General features: G+C 38.2%; 1 protein-coding gene across 10 annotated transcripts in view; it reads left to right on the plus strand.

Moving 5' to 3' along the window:
* The window catches only part of HS3ST5 (heparan sulfate-glucosamine 3-sulfotransferase 5), a 185,297-nt gene that overhangs the window by 145,739 nt on the left and 17,913 nt on the right, over positions 1 to 21,645 (plus strand). The window contains exon 1 of one of the 10 annotated variants that reach the window (XM_015858787.3): positions 7,528 to 7,677. The exons of the other annotated variants lie outside the window; for them this stretch is intronic. The gene's annotated coding sequence lies outside the window, so the exon portion shown is untranslated. Of the gene's footprint in view, positions 1 to 7,527; positions 7,678 to 21,645 lie in introns of those variants that run through there. 10 annotated transcript variants of the gene reach the window in all.

The raw sequence follows: 21,645 nt of genomic DNA on the forward strand, positions 1-21,645 counted from the left end.
AATGTGGAGCTCCGTAATACCCTCCTTGGAACTACTGTGTGTTTATTTACACCAGAGAGAGTATTCATGTGAATTTTTGTAATTCAAAGTGTTATTTGGCTAAAAGGAGAAATATTTTGTCCAGCCCTGTTTTACTGACAGGAATTGTTTTTCACTAGATTTACAAATGTTAGAAGGGAAAATAAATATGTTAGTAGTCAAACAATATAAATGAAAACAACACTTGACATTTTTATAATGTGCAGTTAACTACCCAGTTTTGTATTGGAGTGAAAGAAACCAGTATTATCTTATGAAGTTAAAAGTGTTACATCTAAACAGATAGCTGTGAAAAGCGATACAGTCTGTAACTTTTATCATAGGATCATAGAATATTTTGAGTTACAAGGAACATATTACTGAATCATGGCTCCACGTGTGACTATATATTTCATGCTGTTAACTTCATAAGCAATTTGTTACATGAGTATAATATGCAATCATATGCTCTGAAAAAAAAAAAAAAGAGTATGTTATATATAACAGTATTTTTATTATATCTAATAGTGCATCATTTAGAGGTATTATATAAATATTATTTTAAGGTATAGGTGATTTCTGTTAATATTATTGAAGCTAATATTATTGAAAGTTTGATGTTGCTATTTTGATTTTGATGTCACCATTTAATTATTTCATCTGATATTATTTTAAGTATTATTTAATTTACTAGTGCAGATGTAGCCAGTGCTCTAGGTACAGGAGGTGCCTTTAAGTTAATCATTTTAGAGAAAGTTCCTAACCTGACAAGTTTGAATCTAATTAGATGAGATGAAGAACGGAAATATTATCGGACACGGTGCTGAGGAACAAATACGCTTAGTCACTTCCCCAGTCAGCTGGTAATCATTAGGCAAAGGGGAAACTGGACTTGAATGTCTTGAGCCTTAATGAAGTATCTTAAATGCAATGTCCATCCTTTCTGCTAATACCCATCATATTCTGTAACTCTTTTTTTTTTTTTTTAATCTTATTGTACACTGTATTGTGCTTTCTTTTTTGAGACAGTGTATATAGTGCATAAAAGATAATATTGGTGCCAGAGGATAAAACTTCCATTAACAAGTTGATGATGTCAGATGTTATTACCAATTTATTTGTTTAAAACTGCAGATCTGACAACAGAAGACTAAAAAGGAACTTATATTTGCCTGAATTATCTCCAAAAGACAGAACCACTAAGCCACAGACATCAAGCTGGACTGGCATTACATAAATGCTAAAGAACTGTTGCTCAGTATCTCCATGGCCCCAGAGCTCTGCAGATTTTTCTTTCATGAAAGCTTTTCCAATGGACAGCTCCATCTCTCACACATCACTGCCCCCTGGCATGCTGGGTACTGACAAGATACCCTTTGGTACCAGAACTGAGGAATAGGATTCACAGTGTTCTCCTTTACCCAAAACAGTGCCACTCCAAGCCTTTTAATCTCAGCCATTGAAGAGCTGCCTTTTGGCATAGGATTTACTTGGATTCGAGAGAGGTCACTCACAGTATGTAGTTAGTCCCTAAAAATCATGATTTTGCTAAAAGCTATTCAAAAAACAATGGCTGTAAGCCTTGCATGCAGTTTTTTTTTCTTTTGGAGAACACTTTTGTAATGTTTATAAGCTGTTCTCCATGGCCATTAAAACAGGTTGATAGGCTGCTGCTGCTAAGTTGAGTGGAATTATTCCATTTCTCCTGTTTAATCACACCTAATGCACCATAAAAAGCTTTAAGTGAACAAGAGAAAGAAAAAAACAGTCCTTATTGAGGACACAAGAAATACTATCCTTGTAAGAGAAGCAGGTGTGGTTCAAGAAGGAATATTACCTTTAATTCAGCTTCATGAATATCTTATTCTTCCTGCAGAATTTGTAAATGAAAGACATTACTTCCCAGATATGTTTTATCCAAATGCCATTAATCTGTTTTATCCAAATGGTTGCAATACTAACAGATCAGAACAAGATTTCCATGTCCTTTTACAAAAACACCATCATTTTCTCCATTCTCTGAACATCTTTTGTCATTTCTGATGTCAACATTTGGCATTGTTTAAAGCTAGACTCTACCACATGCAAATTCCACACTGTGACTTAGGTGTCCAATTAGTGTAAGTAAATTGTGTCAGGAAGTACGGGGAGAAATAATTACAAACAGACAGCAGAAAAAAAGGTGGACAGTAAGTGGGAAGACTGAAAAGAGAAACAGAACATCTGTCTCATCATTACATTAGCAGAAACCAACACTCCACTACATTATTTTCTGGTAAGATGCACATATTTTTTAAGACGTACCAATTTAAATGACATAAGAGATAAAGAAAAAATATATATATATCACAGGTTGAAATCTTTGAAAAGCACTTCAGCAGACCTATTCACTTTAAATATAGGAGCCCTTTTATTGTGTACCCAAGTACTGCTACCAGCTAAAAATGTTACTGACTACCAGATTAAGTGATATCATTGCATTGGATCTGATGTAGGGAAGGTGTTTTTAGAATTCAGTAGAAACAGATATAATTTTTCAAGGCAGATATTTTTAATTATATACAAATCCTTATATAGAACCATAGAATCATAAAGGTTGGAAAAGACCTCTAAGATCATCTAGTCCAACCATCCATCTACCATCAGTATTGCCTGCTAAATTTTGTCCCTTAGTACTACACCTACGTGCACATATATACAGAAGTGTAGTCTTCTGAGACTTTCCTTCTTTTCACAGAGGAAAAACTCTAGGAGTTCATATCATTACAAATCCCTAATCTCATCCTTTTGCTAAAAACAAGTTTTTCACATTTTTTTGCTAGGAAACAGCTGTCTTCTGAAAACTATAATCTGTGGACTACATTCTGCGCTCACACATGCGGGTTTCTCTATTCTCATTGCCTTGAAGGTGGGCTGCAAAGACAAGCACTGCAGGAGTACTTGTTGAGTTGTTAACTGTAGTGGGTCTGGTGGGCATCTGTAATCACCGTGAGAGACAGGACCTTAACAACATATGGACAGGGATGTTGCAAACTGGATATCTGAATTATCTACAGTACATTTCCAGAATCTTCTTCGAGCTGCAATTTCATGAGATGGGGAAAACGAATGGAAAACACTATTGTAAAGAAACAGCATGGTAATTCTTTTTGGAGTTATTTTACTTGCAGGAAGCAAAAAGATACAGTAAAGGGAAAAGCTAGGAATTAAAGCATAGCCCCCCAGGGTGTTGTCAGTAGAGCTCCGTCTACTGGCACATAGTGCTCATGCTCTGCTCTTGATAAAAGCCGTAGAGAGCAGTGATGCTGCTGTAACAGCGTCAGCAGCTCAGTGGATCTGCTGCTCATGTGGTCCTGAGTGGCAGTGCAGTCTGCCTTCATTTAGCAGTTTCTGCAGCATTTTACCCTCACAGCCCCACGTACTCAACTCTATTACAAACATACCTGGTATTTTGCTAGATTCATGATAATTGGATCATTCTGCATGGTTGAATACCAATATGAAAGGGATAGTGCCTCATTTGTATCTCTCTATTATATCTTTTTATGTTAATATAACAATGAGTAGCTAATTGTAATATAAAAAAGAAATAAATTACTTCTTTAGAAAAAAAAAAAAAAGAAAGAAAAAAAAAAGAAAAAAGAAAAAAAAAAAAGAAAAAAAAGGAATAAAACTCTGCCCAGAACTATTCAAAACTAGAATGGGCACTTAATTAAGATTTAAGATTAAGAGAAAGATTAAGAGAAAGCCTACATGAGAAAATTATAAGGAAGTTAACATGCCATTTCAGTCTTATCCTCTCAGAGTTCAATAATTTGAGCTCAGAATATTTCCCCGACTTTAACAAACTTATTTCCTATAGAAACATGTTTGGAGATCCTCAACCTGTTTTTTTCTAGGTCTGGTAAACAGAAGATAATTTTTATTTTGTGCAACAGCGATCCTGCTAAGCCATAGCCTTATTTCTTCCAGTAGATCTGTTTATCCAGTGCATGTAAATACTGGATGCCTATTCTCCAAGATACTATCTGTGTAAAGGTTAGTGATAGGCAATAAAATATGAATCTTTCACTAAATCAGTGCCAAAAGATGATAGTTCTGTACTTGATACTTGTAGTATAATACCTTCAGGCAAGAAAATGCTAAAATGTGGATGGAAAGTCCAGTTCCTTTTCTCCATCTCATCTGCTTCAGTCTAAATATTATCTGATTTCATTAAAGATCCTAGATCTCAGCAAAGGACTTGAACTGACTGTTGGATGTTTTAGCTCATTGAGAGATTGTTAGTATCATATGAACATGGGAATACTCATCTCCATTATAAGGCCCTTCCTATCAGAATAGTCCTGGGGGCTATTTAAAATGTTTTTGTTGAATATAAAGACTCAATATTGCACTCGCAAATTCTTATTACTGCTTGTGGTAGGAATTGTTGTCCTAATCTCTCACTCCTGAGAAGCATAAGGGAAATAAGGGCATTGTTATTATTGCCTGAACTCTGTAGAGATGTTCTTACATTTTTGTCACTACTCTACAGAGAACTGTTAACAGCATCAGATTTTAAATTGCTATGAACCAATCCAGAATTCAGTTAATTGTGTGTCTTTTAAAGACACTCCTAATGCACAAAAGTAGGTTAAAATATTACCTTAATATGTTTCTCTTATGCAGGGGTAGGCATGTCTGCTATCCTGATTTTGTTTTGTAAGCTTTACTTGGGTTAAAGTGATTTAGTTATCTCAGCATGAACAGAAAATGAAACCTCCATCTATACCTTTGCATTTACTTATCTATTTCTATGCCTACTGATAACAGTCATGTAGACCAGCTTCCTATCATGAGTCTGTGCCAGGGTTATAAAAATAGATAGAAAGGCATTTGCTTGGATTTTTGAAGGCAAATCTCTCCTGTCTGCCTTTCTATGCATAAGGAAGCAACATCTCAATGGAAGGTAATATTGCTGACAGGTCAGAAAGGGATATGTTGCTGATGAGCAGCCCTGCTACTGGGCTCCTGTGAGCACACAGACTTTGCTGAGCAGCAAAGCACGGCAGCTTCTTTCCTGCTCCAGGACTCTGTATGTCACACATGGCTTGTCACTAGCTGGTACATGGGGCCAACAAAACAGGGGAGGGGCTGTGCCAGTACTGTGAACATGTGATGTGCCAGCCTATCCAGAGAGGCTCAAGGGGCTGTGGTGGACACCTGACTCTCAGGGCAATACAACAGTCCAAGATTGCCTACAACTCAAATTCAAGTCTAAATCAAAATCCTCCACAAAGCCTTCTCTCTCTGCATTTTTCCAACACATAAATGTCTATCTTAACTAAACACAAAATAAACCTCTTTCTAAAGCTGATAAAAAGTAAAATTTTGAATGTCAAGAATTTTTTAACAATAGTAAATAAAGGGAAACAGAGGATACTCTTCAAATTTTTCCTCTATCTGTATCTTTGCTGTCTTTGGACTCTGAGCTCTGAGGATTGGATTTGTTGCATTTTTGAGATTCAAACAAAACTAAAGCAGAGACATCATAAACAGGACTTTCCCTGACATGTCCTCAGGGGACAGATGTGTTAAGGTCTGGGGGTGGTTTCCATTCAGTCCACAATCACCTCTGTACTGGGATAAGCCTAGCTGAAATAGGACAGTTTTATCCAGTTGAATTTCAGTGTTAATGAGGACAACACCTCATCTGCAGCACACCAGTGTGCTGCAAGCTGCAACTGACTCAGGAATAAATGATTAGCCAATGGAACATGCTGTCAAAAGAAATGATGGAGAATATGAACTGATAAAGTACTTTTTATGTAAGAATTTTAAAACATGAAAACATGAAAGTGCCATGCATTGAGCAAAAGTCAACCACTAACTGAGAGGATTAGGAGCTAACTTCCCTATCAGGAATATTCTTCTAATATTGCCCTAAATTGTTTCTTGTGCATTTTACACCATTACATTCCAGGGGAAGAAGAGAGGAGTGAAAAGGAGCAAATCAGCAGACTTTGGGCTCCCTTGGAAACTGCTAGGAGTAGCTTGATACAGATTCCCTCACTATAATGGGAAATAGCAGTCCTAGAAACAAGGGTCTAACTGCCTACTTGGAGGTAGACAGCAAATGCTGAGGCAGGCTCATCCTTGTAAAGGGGCAGCAGCAGTGGAATGTACTTGAAGTAGATTTTACAGTCTTTAATCTTTCATTTTGGGAAATCTGATTTTAAAGGGCAGCCTACATTGGCTGCTGTACTGGAAACTGACCTCAGCACTGCCTTGACTTTGGTCATTTCAGAGTATTTTTTCTGCAGTTGTTTCTATTAAATGGCATCTGATTTCAAGTTATGCCACACACACACACACACACACACACAGTTTGTTTCTGTGAACAATTATAATCCTCGGGCATAAAAAAATGTAATATTTGAAACCTCAAACCTTGAAATAAATCCTGGAATTATAACCTCAAGAGAGAATTTTCTTTTTCAGATTGTGTGCCAGGATTTTTCTGAATGATTATCACAGATGGTGAAAGATTCCCATGGCCTTATCCTCATGTTCTTATTCATTCCAAATGGAGTCCTCTGTGAAATACCAGCCTGACTGCATATGTTTGAACTCTGACTGTCCACTTAAACGTATGTTACATTTCAGAGATGTGGTCTCCAAGAGAGAGTGCTAGGCTGTGTTTCAAGAGACTTGGAACAATTTATCTTCACCCCAAGGCCATTAAAAATGCCTATTGTTATCTCTGCTACACTGTAACTCTGAACTAGGACAGACAGAGTTGAAATAATCCATTACACTTAGCTTAATTCAATATTGCTGCAAACTTTAAGACAATGGCAGTCTTGCCCTGTCTTCCATACCCAGCTACCCAGTTCCATTTGCCCATTACCTCCCTCCACTTCTCCCTGTGGTGTTGCAGCTGCAGTTAATGGGATCTGCTCACTGATCCAGTGGGAAATGGTGTGTGGCTCTACAATCTCGTGGTCATTGATCTGATGGACAAACTAAAAAATGCTTCATCTCCCTCTTCTTTCCAGTTATTTCTCTGTAAAATGGGGAAATCATAGTGGTGAGGCTGCAGCAATTATCTTCTGCCCCAGGGAAAGATCTACATTGCTAGTCTATTTCTCAGTAATAAGGGAAGGCCCATTTAACTGACAAATGTAAAATTACTCAGGTGATCTTGTGTTTTAGATTTTGTTCTAAAAACAGATATAATGCTCATTTCTTATTTTGTATGATAGGTATTCAGGAAGAATTTTTAAAGTACATAATGCCAGAGGTGCATAAAAGAAATCAGAAGAGCTGTGTTATTATAATGGGTATGAAATTTTAAATCTATTATGAATTCAGAATAAAAGTACTTCTCACATTTTTTGTCCAACTAGGGGGACAAAATTTCAGAAAGGGATGTGTGTGCTCTGAGCAGAGTCATTGCAACCTTTTCTGTTTGCCACCCGATAGGGAAGAACTGGGCTGCTGAGCAATGTTTGGCTCACACTCTCCCACTGCTATTGCCCTGCACTGTCTGCACTTGTAGCTGTTGTGTGATAGTCAGTCCCTTTAAAAAGGGGTATTTTACCACAACCCTTCTTGGTGGAGCAGTGTAAAACATCTGGAGTGTGCTTTTGGACTTGTCATTTAATGGACTTTCTGGTGAGTAGCGGTACAAGACGTATGTGTTTGGTACTAGTACATGGTGTACAAGTTGTATTGAAACAGATCCGCTCCTGAGGAAATATGACTTTATGCTTCCTAATTAAGCAATTAGTTTGAGTTTTTCCTACTATTTTGTAAATGTCAATGGACAAAGTTGAGAAAAAGTGCATGTTGGAATTGCATTAGGAATTGAGGTCTCAAGTACTGTGCAAAATCTATGATATGCAGAATCAATTTCCATATTAAAATCCGGATACATTTTAATTATATCATTATTTTTACTTGTTTTCCTTCCCTGATTTGATATAATACGTTTTTAAGACCCTACAAGAAAATGAGAATACAGATTTAAAGAACGCCTTTGTTATTTTCTCTCTGTGAGTGTCCTTGAAAGTCTTTCTTTATTCTTATTTTGAGTCTGTTCTTTTCCACTGGAAAACACATGTTGTCCTGTAACTTGAAACTCCTTAGAGACAAATGTCAAGAAAACTTGGATTGTCAAATAAAAATTGATTTCCACGGTCTGAGACTGACAGCTGCTTCACATAATTTGGGCCAGTCAATGGAAATTTTGAAAAATTCATAACCAGCAAAATCTGTCTCACGTAAAATAAGCTCAGTGTGTTCCATCCAAATGAGGCTTACTTTATCATTTCAGTCAACTTCAGTTCATTCAGGGGAAAAACAGAAGCAAAACAGTTTTACTTAACAGGGTAATCAGAAACTTTTTCAGCATATGAGCATTTATTAATTTGCCATACTTTAGTTTATGTGTGTATGTATGTATATAGTTAGGCAGAAAAAGAAAAATCTGGAGATACAGTGTTAACTTGTTCTAGGTGTTACTTTGGCACCACTGAAGAATTCTATTTATTTTAAAAGAATCCCCCAGAAAGCTATGCAGTCTGTTCTTTTACACAAGTGAGAATTCTCTGGTCATGCACGTTTAAAATATGCTGTAAAATAAAAAAAGGTCATGAATGCCCATTTTATGGCATGTTGTATTTTCATGCAGAATCTGCTTCTAGCAAAGAACACTACTAAGTTATTGCATGCAATAAATGTACCCTCTAGGCTCTTGTTTTCAGTGTTTCTTGTACTTCCTTAACAGCGAGGATTCTGTGGAGGCTTGATGTGCTAGAAATATCCCAAACTGATGTGCTGAGACTTCGAGGGCAAAAAACCCAACATTGTTAATGTGATTATCAATAGGCATGTGTACTCATGTAGATATCTATCTTCAAAATTTGATCTATAATAAAGGCATGTTTTTGAAGGTCCACATCTCATAGCAAGCGGATATTAAGATATCAATAGTATCCTAGGCAAAATGGTATTTGTTAAGTGTCTGAGTATCACTATTAGCATGACACATTTGAGTAGCAGTCATCTGTCTAGTAGAAACAGAAGGTATCTGCTTCATGCATTAGTAAATTTCTCTGCTGAAATCTGAAGACAGTTGAATTGAAACTAAATAGTTTTTAAACTACTGGGTTCCTTCATCTCCCAAGTAAACATGAGCTTGAAGGAGAAGCTGCAGCTGATTGAGGAGTATGATTCCACAAGAAAACTGAGGTAATGCAGATGCCTTCATCATGCAAATACCAAAAATGCAATAGCACATCTGCACTGTGATAGAGTGCTCAGAGCTTTGGAGGCAGCAGCTCCACAGGCTGTATACTTCGTGTTTTGAAAATAAATCTTTCTTCCTCCTATTGACTTCTTACCCTCTGGTGCATTAAAGTTGGCTGCTTAGGACGCTTTCACTAAGTACAAAGTCAATTGACTGTAAGTGGTGATGAAGAAAGTGTTGTGTGATTAATATTACAGTTCAAGCTCTTCTGATCATTCACAGAAAGAGCAGTCAAATAAACTCAACTTCATTTCGAAGAATCACACTGTGTTAATGATGGAGAGTCTGCCCAGAGCCCAAAGGGAAAAACAAGCCACTTGAGGCAAATCTCTCTCCTTTTACAAAGAACAAACTAGTTGAGCAGTGTTAAAAGCTGCATATTGATTTGTGACCAGACTGAAAGCCATGCAGGGATGTAAATGAAAATGTGTCAAGAGTCAATATTGATTTTTCTTTTCCTCTGTTTCTTCTTCTCTGTTTTTTGGTTTTTGGGTTTTTTCCCCTTCTTTTTATTTCCTAAAGGGCACCACCCCTCACAAATACTGTTAGCTATTCTGCTAGGATTGACAGGGAGTGACATAAGGCCCTTTTCCACAAGACTACACATGTCCAGACATAATTTTTTTTTTCCTTTACTGAGGTAGTATGGACACCATGCTGAGAGCAGCTATGTTGACAAAATTTCTTTGTGAAAATAGCCAGGTGAAGAAAAATAAATGGCAAAGAGAAGAAATCAGATGTTAGAGAAGACAAATTTGCCAGGCTGAGCTTGCAGTCTAATATTGCAGAGTAAACTCATTTAAAAAAAAAAAAAAAAAAATGAAAGAAAGAAAAAAAATCTTTGGTTGCAATGAAAGCGTGTAGTGATATAAATTACACTCAACAAGAGCCAAGGACAAGAACAGGGCAGAAGGGGAATCCTGCTGTCCCTAAGGAGGCATGCACTTATCTGAAGTAGGCCTGGCACAAATTCCTCTTTGAAAAGTTGAAGGCTGCAACAAGAGGCCCTACTCTCTGTTGAGAACTCCGTTGAGTGAAGGATAGCTGAAGAGAAAGGAGTGATCCCTGAGTGGTAGTCCAAATATACTATTGGTGGAGCTTGCGTTATCCTCAGCTAGGGATATACAAACCAATTTAGGGAAATACATCTAGCAGTTACATTTTTTTTTTTATTTTTTTTTTCCCTACAGAATCAAATACAAACTACAATTATGTAGTATACTATATAAGTATAGTATAAGAAAGTATGTATACTTTCAAAATGAATGTTATAGCTTTTTCTGTTGGATTAAAAACTACTACCAGGACCTTTTGACCAAAATTTGTAAATTGCTACCTCTTAGCAAAAAATATTCTTCCAGGTCTTTGACAAAGACTCCAGCATCATAAAAAATAATAATATGAATGGAAAAAATCTGACATTAACTGCTTTCCAAACATTTCACTTGTCTCATAACAAAGTTATTTGCATAAATGATTTTATTTTGTCAATAGCACACTTTCCAGTGCTATTCCACACTTATTTTTTTCTAAGAACAGTATAAAAAATAATGTGATTTCATTCAATTTTGGAAAGATCTGTTCTTTCTATAAATCTTAGGGATTAAATAAGAGGAGCGGCATTGGTTATACAGCAGTAATACAGCTGTGAATTCTGAGCTTTCAGAGATGTTTTTTGAATTTCAGAGTAACACAACATGGCAGTGATCTGATGAAATCAGAGAATCATAGAATCACAAGGTTGGAAAGGACCTAGAAGATCACCTAGTCCAACTGTTGCTAGCACAAGCCACTAAACCATATCTCCTAGCTCCTCATCCAGACGCCTCTTGAACACTGCCAGGGACTCCACCACCTCCCTGGGCAGGCCATTCCAGTGCCTGACCGCTTTCTGAGAGAAAAAGTTTTTCCTTCCATCTATGATGTCTAAGACATCTAAATGATGCTCCAGCGAAGACGCAAAACCAGAAGCTGCCCCAGTGCAGCAAGTGAGGGAAAACCTCTTTCCCTGGAGGCCCTCCTGCTGCACCTAACCAGTCAGATGGAACATGAGGGTTCACACACTTCATCAGCCAGGCTGGGGGGAGAACTCAGCTACATGTTTAAAGAGCAGTAACTAGTTTAAATAACAAGTAGTCTTAGAAGCAAAGAGCAAAAACCTAGTCTTCACTTTCCCTGCTGAGTGCCCTAATTGCTGCTCTGTGATCATGTTCTGTCCTGCTCTCTGGCCCCAGGAATACTTAATTATTTCATGTAAAATAAAACATCTTTCTTAGGAGCAGTGCTGTTCTCTGTCCATCTCTCTCTGTTTCTGTGCATTCACATATGCTTGTGCATACATAAAATCAGCAGCCCATAGTTAGAGAAACTGTAATTCTCCAGGGAGGTGAGATATGTGAGTCTGAATCCTCTTAGGCTGGAGGGTAAGGTAGGATTAATTTTGTTTTATTCGCAGTCTTAGACTACAAGAGAGTTTTAATGGGGACCTTGAAAGAGGTTGGTGGAGTGACCTTGGGAACACTGTATGCCTGGCAGCGTTTTGTTGAATACTAAATTGTTGAAGGGGAGAGGGGATGATAAGTAAGGGAAAAGAGAATAATCAAGTAGTCTCAAAACTTTATTAGTAAAGATAACCATTTAAGTGACTTGTTAGATGCATGCTTTGATTTGTAAGTTGTTTTTTCTTTTTAAAGACAGTGATGTGAAGGAAATACAGACTTAGCTTACCTATTTTTATTCTAAAATGAATCTATTTGAAATATCTTTAAGGAAAAAAAAAAAAAAAAAAGAAGGAAAGAACGAAAGAAAGAAACAGTAATTTGTATATGAAATAGTTTCTGAGAGAACTGTCCCAGAGTTCCACTTTCTCTGAGAAATCTTTATGAAAAACAGCATTAGCAGTTGTGCTAATATTCTTTTCTTGTTCAGCTGTTATTTGGGAGTGAATTCAGTATGTAAAAGAAAAGGCTTTACCTGAGCTTCAGAAAATAAATCACAGAATCATAAGGGTTGGAAGGGACCTCCAGAGATCATCGAGTCCAACCCCCCTGCCAAAACAGGTTCCCTACACCAGGTCGCACAGGTAGGTGTCCAGGCAGGTTTTGAATATCTCCAGAGAAAGAGACTTTACAACCCCCCCCCACCCCGGGCAGCCTGTTCCAGTGCTCTGTCACCCTCACTGTAAAGAAGTTCTTGCACTCATTCATGCGGAACTTTCTATACTCCAGTTTCTGGCTGTTTCCCCATGTTCTGTCTCCACACACTGCTGAGAAGAGTCTGGCCTCACCACTTTGCCCCCCAACACCTCAGATATTTACAAACCTGGATGAGGTCCCCTCTCAGTCATCTTTTCTCAAGGCTAAACAGACCCAGATCACTTAGCCTTTCTTCATAGAGATGCTCCAGGCTCTTCACCATCTTTGTGGCCCTCTGCTGGACTCTTTCCAACAGATCCTTGTATTTTTTGTACTGGGGAGCCCAGAACTGGACACAGTATTCCAGATGAGGCCTTACCAGGGCAGAGTGGAGGGGGAAGATCACGTCCCTCAACCTGCAGGCCATGCTCTTTTTAATACACCCCAGAATGCCATTGGCCTTTTTGGCCACGAGGGCACACTGCTGGCTCATGGCCAACCTGTTGTCCACCAGGACACCCAGGTCCCTCTCTGCAGAGCCCCTCTACAGCAGATCATCCCCCAGCCTGTACTGGTGCATGTAATTATTCCTCCCTAGGTGCGAGACTTGTTAAAGCAAGTTTTTGTTACTCATTTTTATCTCATCTAACACTTTAACCCTAACTTAATGCTTGCTTTATTACAAATGTGCTGCTGTGCTATTGAATCCAACACAGCATCTTTAGTCTTTCCATCTTCAGTGATGGAAGAGTCTGCTTTCCCTCTTCTTTGGAGCTGTGAGTGAATGACAAGAGGGAAAGCAGATATTTGTATTTTGTTTAGAAGAAAAAAAGGAAGACAAGGAGAAGGAAGAATGAAGAGGAAAAAAGATTACAAATTCAAGTCTTTCACTAGTCCAGCACACCTCCTTTCTCTCCTGTACTCGTCCCATGAAATTATTCTGGCTTTAATCACATCTTTTGCCCTCTCTCTTTGTTCAATGACATGAGTATGTGACCTATGTCCAGAAAGGTATTAATTTCCTTTTCCTCTCCTGCTCAGCTCAGATCATGAAGAGGAACTGCTTGAGAATAAATGGTTTTGAAATGTTTTTTTCAATGTTAACTCAGTACTTTTTGTAAATGTTCATGACAAAAGAATCTAGTGTACTTGATTACCTAGAAAGATAAATAATGCAAATACACTGGAAATACAGTTGAAATTTGATTTCTCCTTTATTTTAATGGGTAGGAACATATTTTAACTCAGTTTACTATGCTCTCCATGATGGCTGGAGGCTTGTCAATGGAAAATAATAATAATAATAATAATAAATCTCTTATCAGTGAAATATCTGGATTCTTACCATTAAGTAAAACAGTATTGTTTATGCCTTCTAATTAAGGAAATTGTTTGCAGGGCAGATAACTGCTAAGTCTTTTTTTCCATTATTGACTACATGATTTACTTCCTTTTGCAACTGTATTTAGATGTGTTAAAATTGCTTTTGACTGTTTATCATCTTCACAGTGCCTTGTTACAGTGCACAAATTTAGCATCGGCATTTATATCAAAAAAGCCAGATACAGAGCAGAGTCCAAGCCAACAGTCACCTGCAACAAATGGCCATGGCACTCTTCATATTATTTTGTTTTCTGCTCTGTAGTAGAGCATGGATGGATGCTCAGGGAATAGTGTATTATCGAACATGGGAATAAAGACTTCATCAGACTAATGAAACAATTAACTCAACCATTCTGCTGGTCTTGATCTGCAGAATTTTGCTTCGAGATTAGAATGATAAGGTGAAGATTAACACCTCTGGGTCAATGGTGCTGATGAGACATGATTTATTAATCCTCAAAGAAAACCTTAATTGGACACTGGAGCACTCTTTCCTTCATTGTTAAACATCACCAATTCCCTGGATAATTAGGGTAGATTGTGAGTGTGATAGAGGCTTATTGTAATTAGATGCTCCAAAAACTAAGGTAATGATATTTTCCCCAGGGAATACCATGTGTTATTTTCTCCATACAAATCAGAGCTGATGTTTGCGGTCAACTGAAAAACATCCCCTACATATGTCCATAGACTACCCAAGTATAGCTTACAGAAGAGAACAGGACAATAGCATTCATAAGGAAAAATCATTTGATTTGAGGAGCAGTCTTAGATCCTAACCTTCAGAGCAAAGAGGATTTTCTCTGCAAGCAGGTTAGTGAGCAGGTTGATTTAATTTTTCCAAACTATTGTTACATATTCTTCCCATAAAGATTCTTCCCACTGATTTATCATAAAAAACACTCCTCCAAGGAATTTGGTAGATTTGGAACCAAATTTCAGAAATATTTTCTTTTTCAAAGAAATATCCTTTTGCAGGCAGTTTAATAAATGTTTTCATTATAATGCAGCATGCATTATAATGGGAGATGGAAGAAAAGGCTACAGGCATAAAATTTTGGCTACTGTAGTCCATGCTGAATGGAGCTGAGGATTCATGTCTTCAGGATTCACTGAGACTTTCAGTGTAGCTCAGAGCTGCTGAAATAAGTTAACATTTGCATCAGAGTATTGAAGTAATCACTTGGAAAGAGCCTCCTTTGCTACATTTGTTTACTGTGTCACAGGAAGCATGTCCTCAGTCAACTGGGATAATCATTGTCAGAGTTTTACATAGTTACAAAGCAAACTAATGAGCCAGATTATCAAATTATGCCAATCATGTCTAAACATCAACAAGAAAATTGCTGTACACAATTGGAAAATTGCAAAAAGCCTGGATGCTCGGTGCTGTGTGAACAGTGCGGTCTGAAACAGTGATTTAAGACTAGCATCCACAGGAATGTGACTATTCAGTATGTAGCTCTGTAGTCGACTGCTGTCTCTATTAAATCACCTGGTTAGACTTTTGACATTTAGGGCACTGACTGCAGAGAATTTGTGTAATTAAGAAATGCATCCTGCTTCCTCTACTCCATCATGTTGCCCACCGCATTTATTGCAGCTTCACACCCAGACTGCCTTCCCAAGGCTCCAGCCAAAGTAGAGGTGAGAATCAAGAAGTACTGTCAGAGTATTCTTTGCTAAAGACAAAAAAAAAAAAAAAAAAAAAAAAAAAAAAAAAGATCACATATACTGTAACCCAGCCCTTTTGGAGACTGGAGTCAACTTTTGGCCCAGTGTTCCTGATATCAGCTTTCTGAGTGACAAATACTTTTGACACTTGTCATCTTTGCACCAGACATCACCCTACAGAGAAAGGACTTGTTAGTGGATGGCAGTTGCTGTGTGCTTGTGTGATTTCACCCCTGCTCAGAGTGATACATAAGGGACAAAAAAAGTGAAAAGTTTTTAAAAAAAAAAAAAAATGCTACAAAGCTTTCAGAATACTTAAACATATTGAAAATTGTACAAGAAGGCAAGAGAAAAAAAAAAAAAAAGAAAGAAAAAAGAAAAAAGTAAGACATTAATCTGTGGAAAGAACAAAAGATCTATTAAATTAATCAATAGGTCTTTTACAGTGGCAAATATAATTCAGTTAAGGAAAACAGTGCAAGAAGAATGTAATGAATTTTCTACCTCTTTTACAAGTAGGAATTGAGAAGAGCAGTTATTGACTGATGGGAATTCTCTTCAGAGAAGAACAGCATGCTCTGGAGCTGTGCTGAAGTGACAGTATTGTCCTTCAGAATCACAGTTTTGGGCTCACAACAGAAATACATCACGTTGTTGGGAAAAGTGGAACATACATATCAAAGCCAGTTTTTGTCTTTCTTCTTACTTTGAAGGAGATAGCAAGGAAAAGATACATATTTGTGCCCTGACAACTGTAACTGCCCAAGACAGAAGCTAGACTGTTCAGACACAATGAAATGTAGTTTGTTTTTTAATGTGTCGATACAGTATGTCTTTAACCAGTTTTTAGATTTTGATGCTGAAACCCCATCATTCTGGTGGTCATTCTTTAATGAGTGATAGACAATATTGATTTGTTTTGCCAAGGATTCACTTACAGAGCTGCAGAATTTCCTACATCACTGTTACAAATCCTGTTGCATTGATTTCCAGTGATCCTTGATCATTCTTATTTGGGATTCCTCCCTTCATCCTGCATAATGCAGCATGTATGCTGAGGTTTTTCTTTAATAATATCCCCTTGTAATGTAGCTGCTAGCTACAAGAGCTCAGGTAAATACCTTGGACTTTTTAGTAAGGTCTTCCCTGTAGCATCAGGAGCTAACTTATTTAGTTATATTATTACAATTTTTCAAGAGCTTAAGTGCCACAGTCTAAAATAGAACTCAGTGTACATTGTCCCTCCTTCTAATGCAACTGTTATTCAGCAGTTTCCCAAAGCTTGAGCAAGAGGAAAACCAGCAGTACTAAATTCCAGTACTTGAAGGGAGCATATAAACGGGAGGAGGAACAGCTGTTCACAAGGTTGGATAGTGATAGGACAAGAGAGAATGGTTTTAAACTGAGACCAGAAATTTAGGTTAGATACCAGGAGGAAGTTTCTGACACAGAGGGTGGTGACACACTGGAACAGGTTGACCAAGGAGGTTGTGGATGCCCCATCCCTGGAGGCATTCAAGGCCAGGCTGGATGTGGCTCTGGGCAGCTTGGTCTGGTGTTTGGCAACACTGAACGTAGCAGGGGGGTTGAAACTAGGTGATCATTGTAGTCCTTTTCAACCCAGTACATTCTATGATTCTATGATTCTATGATAAATTAAACTATTAGTTCAGCCCACAGAAAGAACAGGGATGAACAGACTTAACAACTGTATAATTCCCCATCCAACTAGAATGCTGATGTTATTAACTTAAAGCTGAACCAACCAGCTGGGCTCTTTAGCATCCATATATGTTATGTTAGAGTCTGATCCTCTGAAAGGAGGAACCAGGGAAAACTTAATCAGCCATTTTGAAGAAAGGTAATGATATTTCCTTTTCTCAGTATGCAGCAGCCTTTGCAGAGCAGGAATTTAGGAGACTCACGGGGTCTGTATGTGCTAGCAGGCACAAAGGCTCATTTTAACTTCATCTGGCCCTTTGGGAAAAAGTAAACACACAGAGTATCTTTCATTCTGCACAACTTAATGATAAACTTCCAAAAAAGCATGATCTTGACTGAACTCTCTGTACAATTTTAATTTAAAAAGGTCTTCCTTAAATAATAATAATAATAATAATAATAATAATAATAATATAAATAAAAATAATTAAAAAAAAAAACAAACACAGTGATTACATTTAAAGAACATGAAAGAAAACAACTACCAAATTCCCACTCCCCCCCAAAATGAAACAAAACAAAACAGTTTGTTTCAGTCTTAGTCTCTTTGGAAAAACAGACATCACTAAGCTGTTATCTAGTGAAAAAAAAGATAGACAACTTGATTGAATTTAAAGTGAAATCAATTATAAATCACACAACTTTTTTGATTGAGACTTAATTCAGTTTTGAATGGTTTTGTGTTCATGCTGACTATTAATTATCGGCAACAATAGTATTGTTCTTCTACAGGAATTTCAAAGAGCTCTCTCTTCCTATAAGGCAGATGGTTGGTACAGCTCAGTGCACTGCCAGTCACAGCAGAGGTCTCTGATCAATTACTTTTATGAACTGGCAGGGGAAGGCTCTGGTGGAAAGATGGTAACCCTAAGCAGAAGAAGAAGTCATCAGTGGAATGAGAGCGTGTTTTTCAAGCTGCAATCTGAAAAACAACTGTGGACAGGAGGGACTGTCCTATTAGCACAGTGATGCAGCCACCAAGGTTTGGGACAAAGTTGGGAAAGATAAATGGATGACATCAATGCAACAGCAAGAGCCTGTTCTAGAACCCCAAGTATTAAATTAGTGTTAAGCAATCTGATCCAATATTTTTATCTAAAGTATTAGATGCACTTCTGAACAGATCTTCCTTGGCCAAAAGCAAACTCAATTGCATTATCTACTGTTTGTTCAAGGGATAAGCCTAGCAGCTGCTGTTGCATAACATTTATATCTTTAGAGGCCTCAATATTGAAGCTCTAGGGCCAGCCCCTTCAGTAACCTCGGAAGTGCTGTGCAGAGCAGTCCCTCTAGGACAGGAGACAATTGTCTGCTTTTCTTTTCTTTTCTTTTCTTTTCTTTTCTTTTCTTTTCTTTTCTTTTCTTTTCTTTTCTTTTCTTTTCTTTTCTTTTCTTTTCTTTTCTTTTCTTTTCTTTTCTTTTCTTTTCTTTTCTTTTCTTTTCTTTTCTTTTCTTCCTTCCCTTCCCTTCCCTTCCCTTCCCTTCCCTTCCCTTCCCTTCCCTTCCCTTCCCTTCCCTTCCCTTCCCTTCCCTTCCCTTCCCTTCCCTTCCCTTCCCTTCCCTTCCCTTCCCTTCCCTTCCCTTCCCTTCCCTTCCCTTCCCTTCTCTTCCCCTTCCTTCCCTTCTCTTCCCCGTCCTTCTCTTTTCTCTTTACAATGCAGATTAGATACTAGATACTATTCTGCAGAATTGCTTCCCCATTACTATTCAGCTGGCAGACTTCATTTCAAAGCAAGTATTTGTTATTTTCATAGATAGAATGAAGCTGTTAGTGTTCTAGGAGATAAAAGACAGATTACTTTTTTCTTTCTTTCTTGGTACATCAAAGTGTACAAACATATTCATAGTTCTGTGGCTGGTTTCTCCAGCATACACTGATGATAGAGCTGTGGAGGTTTAAGACAAGGAGGATGAAGGTAGACTTTTGTTTCTTTTTAATCATCCCTGCCCTTCACACAGCAGTGTGAACTAAACCTGAAGTTGAGCTGCCTGGGAGAATGGGGATGTTGGACAGGAGCTCAGCAGCTTTTTCCTGGCAGAGGTTTCCCATCAACAGAAAGCTGGGGAGAAGAAGAGAGCAGAGGCAGCAGGGACCTCACAGCAAAGAAACACTGTTTGCATCTGTTTGCAGGGGAAACGCTGTGCTCCTGGAATCCCTGCAGATGTGAGTCTCATACATGGAGTGGTACCTCTGGCATGGGTTACTTTGAGAAATCTACTGAAGGTGATGTGATATCTCTTTTGTGGGTAGATTCACCTGGTAATGGCTCTAAACCTGTACACTTCAGGGCCAAAAAAAATAAAAACTAAAATTAAAATTTAAGAAGTGTCAAATAATAGAAAGGAAATAAAAAATGTTAGATATAAATGTAACAAACCTTTGCAATAGAAGAAAGGAGGATTTTCAGCATGTGTAAAACTTCAACACCATGGTACCTTTGTACTTACTATATGCCTGTGTTCTACAAAACTGAAGTTAGAAACTTCCTTCTGACCAAACAACATAAAGACATCTCTGCAATACATAGTCCATTAGGTAGCTAATAAAAAGATGACAGTAAGACCAGTAACTCCAATTGAATAGGTAGGAACCCTGTCTCATATTACACTGTCCAGTGTCTGACTTTGTTGTTAACCTGTTCGCCAGCATCATCCCATCTTCTTGGATTCTTATTTATAATCAATGGTGCTCAGTCTCACAGACTACTACATACATTAAATTTGGTCATACACAATACAATCAATACAGTCATATGAGTAAAAGTGCTTGCCGCTCCCAAGAATGAGAATTGCTTTGAATATTGGTACAGGACCTTGGTATATAAGAAAGTGAATACCTAAAATGAAAAATAAGGTTGTTATTTAGCAGCAAGATTTTCATGGAGTATAGAGAGAATCATCTTCAAAGACAGAAGGGTTGAGTTAACCTGCAGAGAGGACTCTGCAATTTGAAAGAAATCAGTGGAATAATTCACATCTGATACTAGTGAAATCATCTTGGTTAATATTGTAATATTGCTTTCTTCTTTTGGTCTGTGATCTTGCACTTGAGAAGAGTAAACACATTGCGGAGAGGATGGGAGGTGAACTGTTTACTTGAACACTGTCAATCTCTGTCCTGACGGGGCTGCACATAGGCCAGTGCCGCCACTCAGCATCTCCTCAGGTTCTCACAGTGCGTTGTTCAGCACAGCAACCTCCTCACAGATGGGGATTTGTAAACAGATATCTGCAGGTCTCCTTTGCACAAGGGGAACCATGGCTTAATATAAATGTCTAGAAACCACTCTTACTAGAACTTCTCATTTTTCCTCCTCTTTAGCAAGAGAGATGCCTTTAGCATCCAAACAGTGGCCACAGAAATGATCCATGAAATGGAACACCTCAACTATGAGGACTGACTGAGAGATCTGGGGCTGTTCAGCCTATAGAAGGGAAGAATCCAAGGTGACCTAACAGTGGCTTTTCAGTATCTAAAGGGGATCTACAGGAAAAAAAGGGGAAAGACTCTTTAGCAGGGTCTGTGGCAATAGAAGAAGGGGAAATGGCAACAAGTTCAGGGAGGGTAGATATAGGCTAGATATAAGGAACAAATCTTTTACAATGAGGGTGATGAAGCACTGGAACAGATTGCCTAGTGATGTAGTTGATGCCCTGTCCCTGGAGATTTTCAAGGTGAGGCTGGATAAGGCCCTGAGCAACCAGGTCTATCTGTGGAGTCACTGTTCTTTGCAGGGTAGCTGGACTGAAATGTCTTCAGAGGTCTCTTCCAACTCTTATGTTTCTGTGGTTCTAAGATTCTATACCATTTTTTCAGACTGCCCCTCTGCTGCCATCTGTCACACACAAGGTAACAAAATGTGATGGAATACTGATGGGAAGGTTCAAACTCTAATGTCTTTGAAACAGTGGGCCAACTTAAACAAATGTCACGGGTTACTTAGATTTACCTATGCCCGTGACAGGGGAAGCCGCCCCATGGTCCCCCCCCCCCCCCCGCCCCGGGGCCCAGAAAGGAGGGGAAAAGGGGAATGGGATAAAAACAGCAGCAATCTAAGGAGGAAAAACTTATTTTACTAAATATGATATCGAAATACAAGATAACACAATATAATATAATTGAGGCTAACAAATCGAGTGAAACAGAGAAAGAGAGTCCCCGAAAACCGAGAGGCCTACTGTGAACTCTAGGCGACACGGCTGGAGCGCTTCCCACTCCCCGAGAAGTTCGAGAGAAGAAGGAGGGCACTCCAGCCTGGGAACAAGATTATATAGTGTCCTGGTCCCGTGACTTATCATTACCCCTGTTGTTCTCTGGGATATGTAGTCTTCTTCTGTGGACTGCACATTCAATAGAAGTATACATACTTTACATGATGGTATGATGTGGAATACTGATAGCAAAATTACAAAATTACA

Source organism: Coturnix japonica, chromosome 3 (genome assembly GCF_054131305.1).
Source record: "Coturnix japonica strain WE chromosome 3, WE-NBRP24, whole genome shotgun sequence".
Taxonomy (NCBI): Eukaryota; Metazoa; Chordata; class Aves; order Galliformes; family Phasianidae; genus Coturnix; species Coturnix japonica.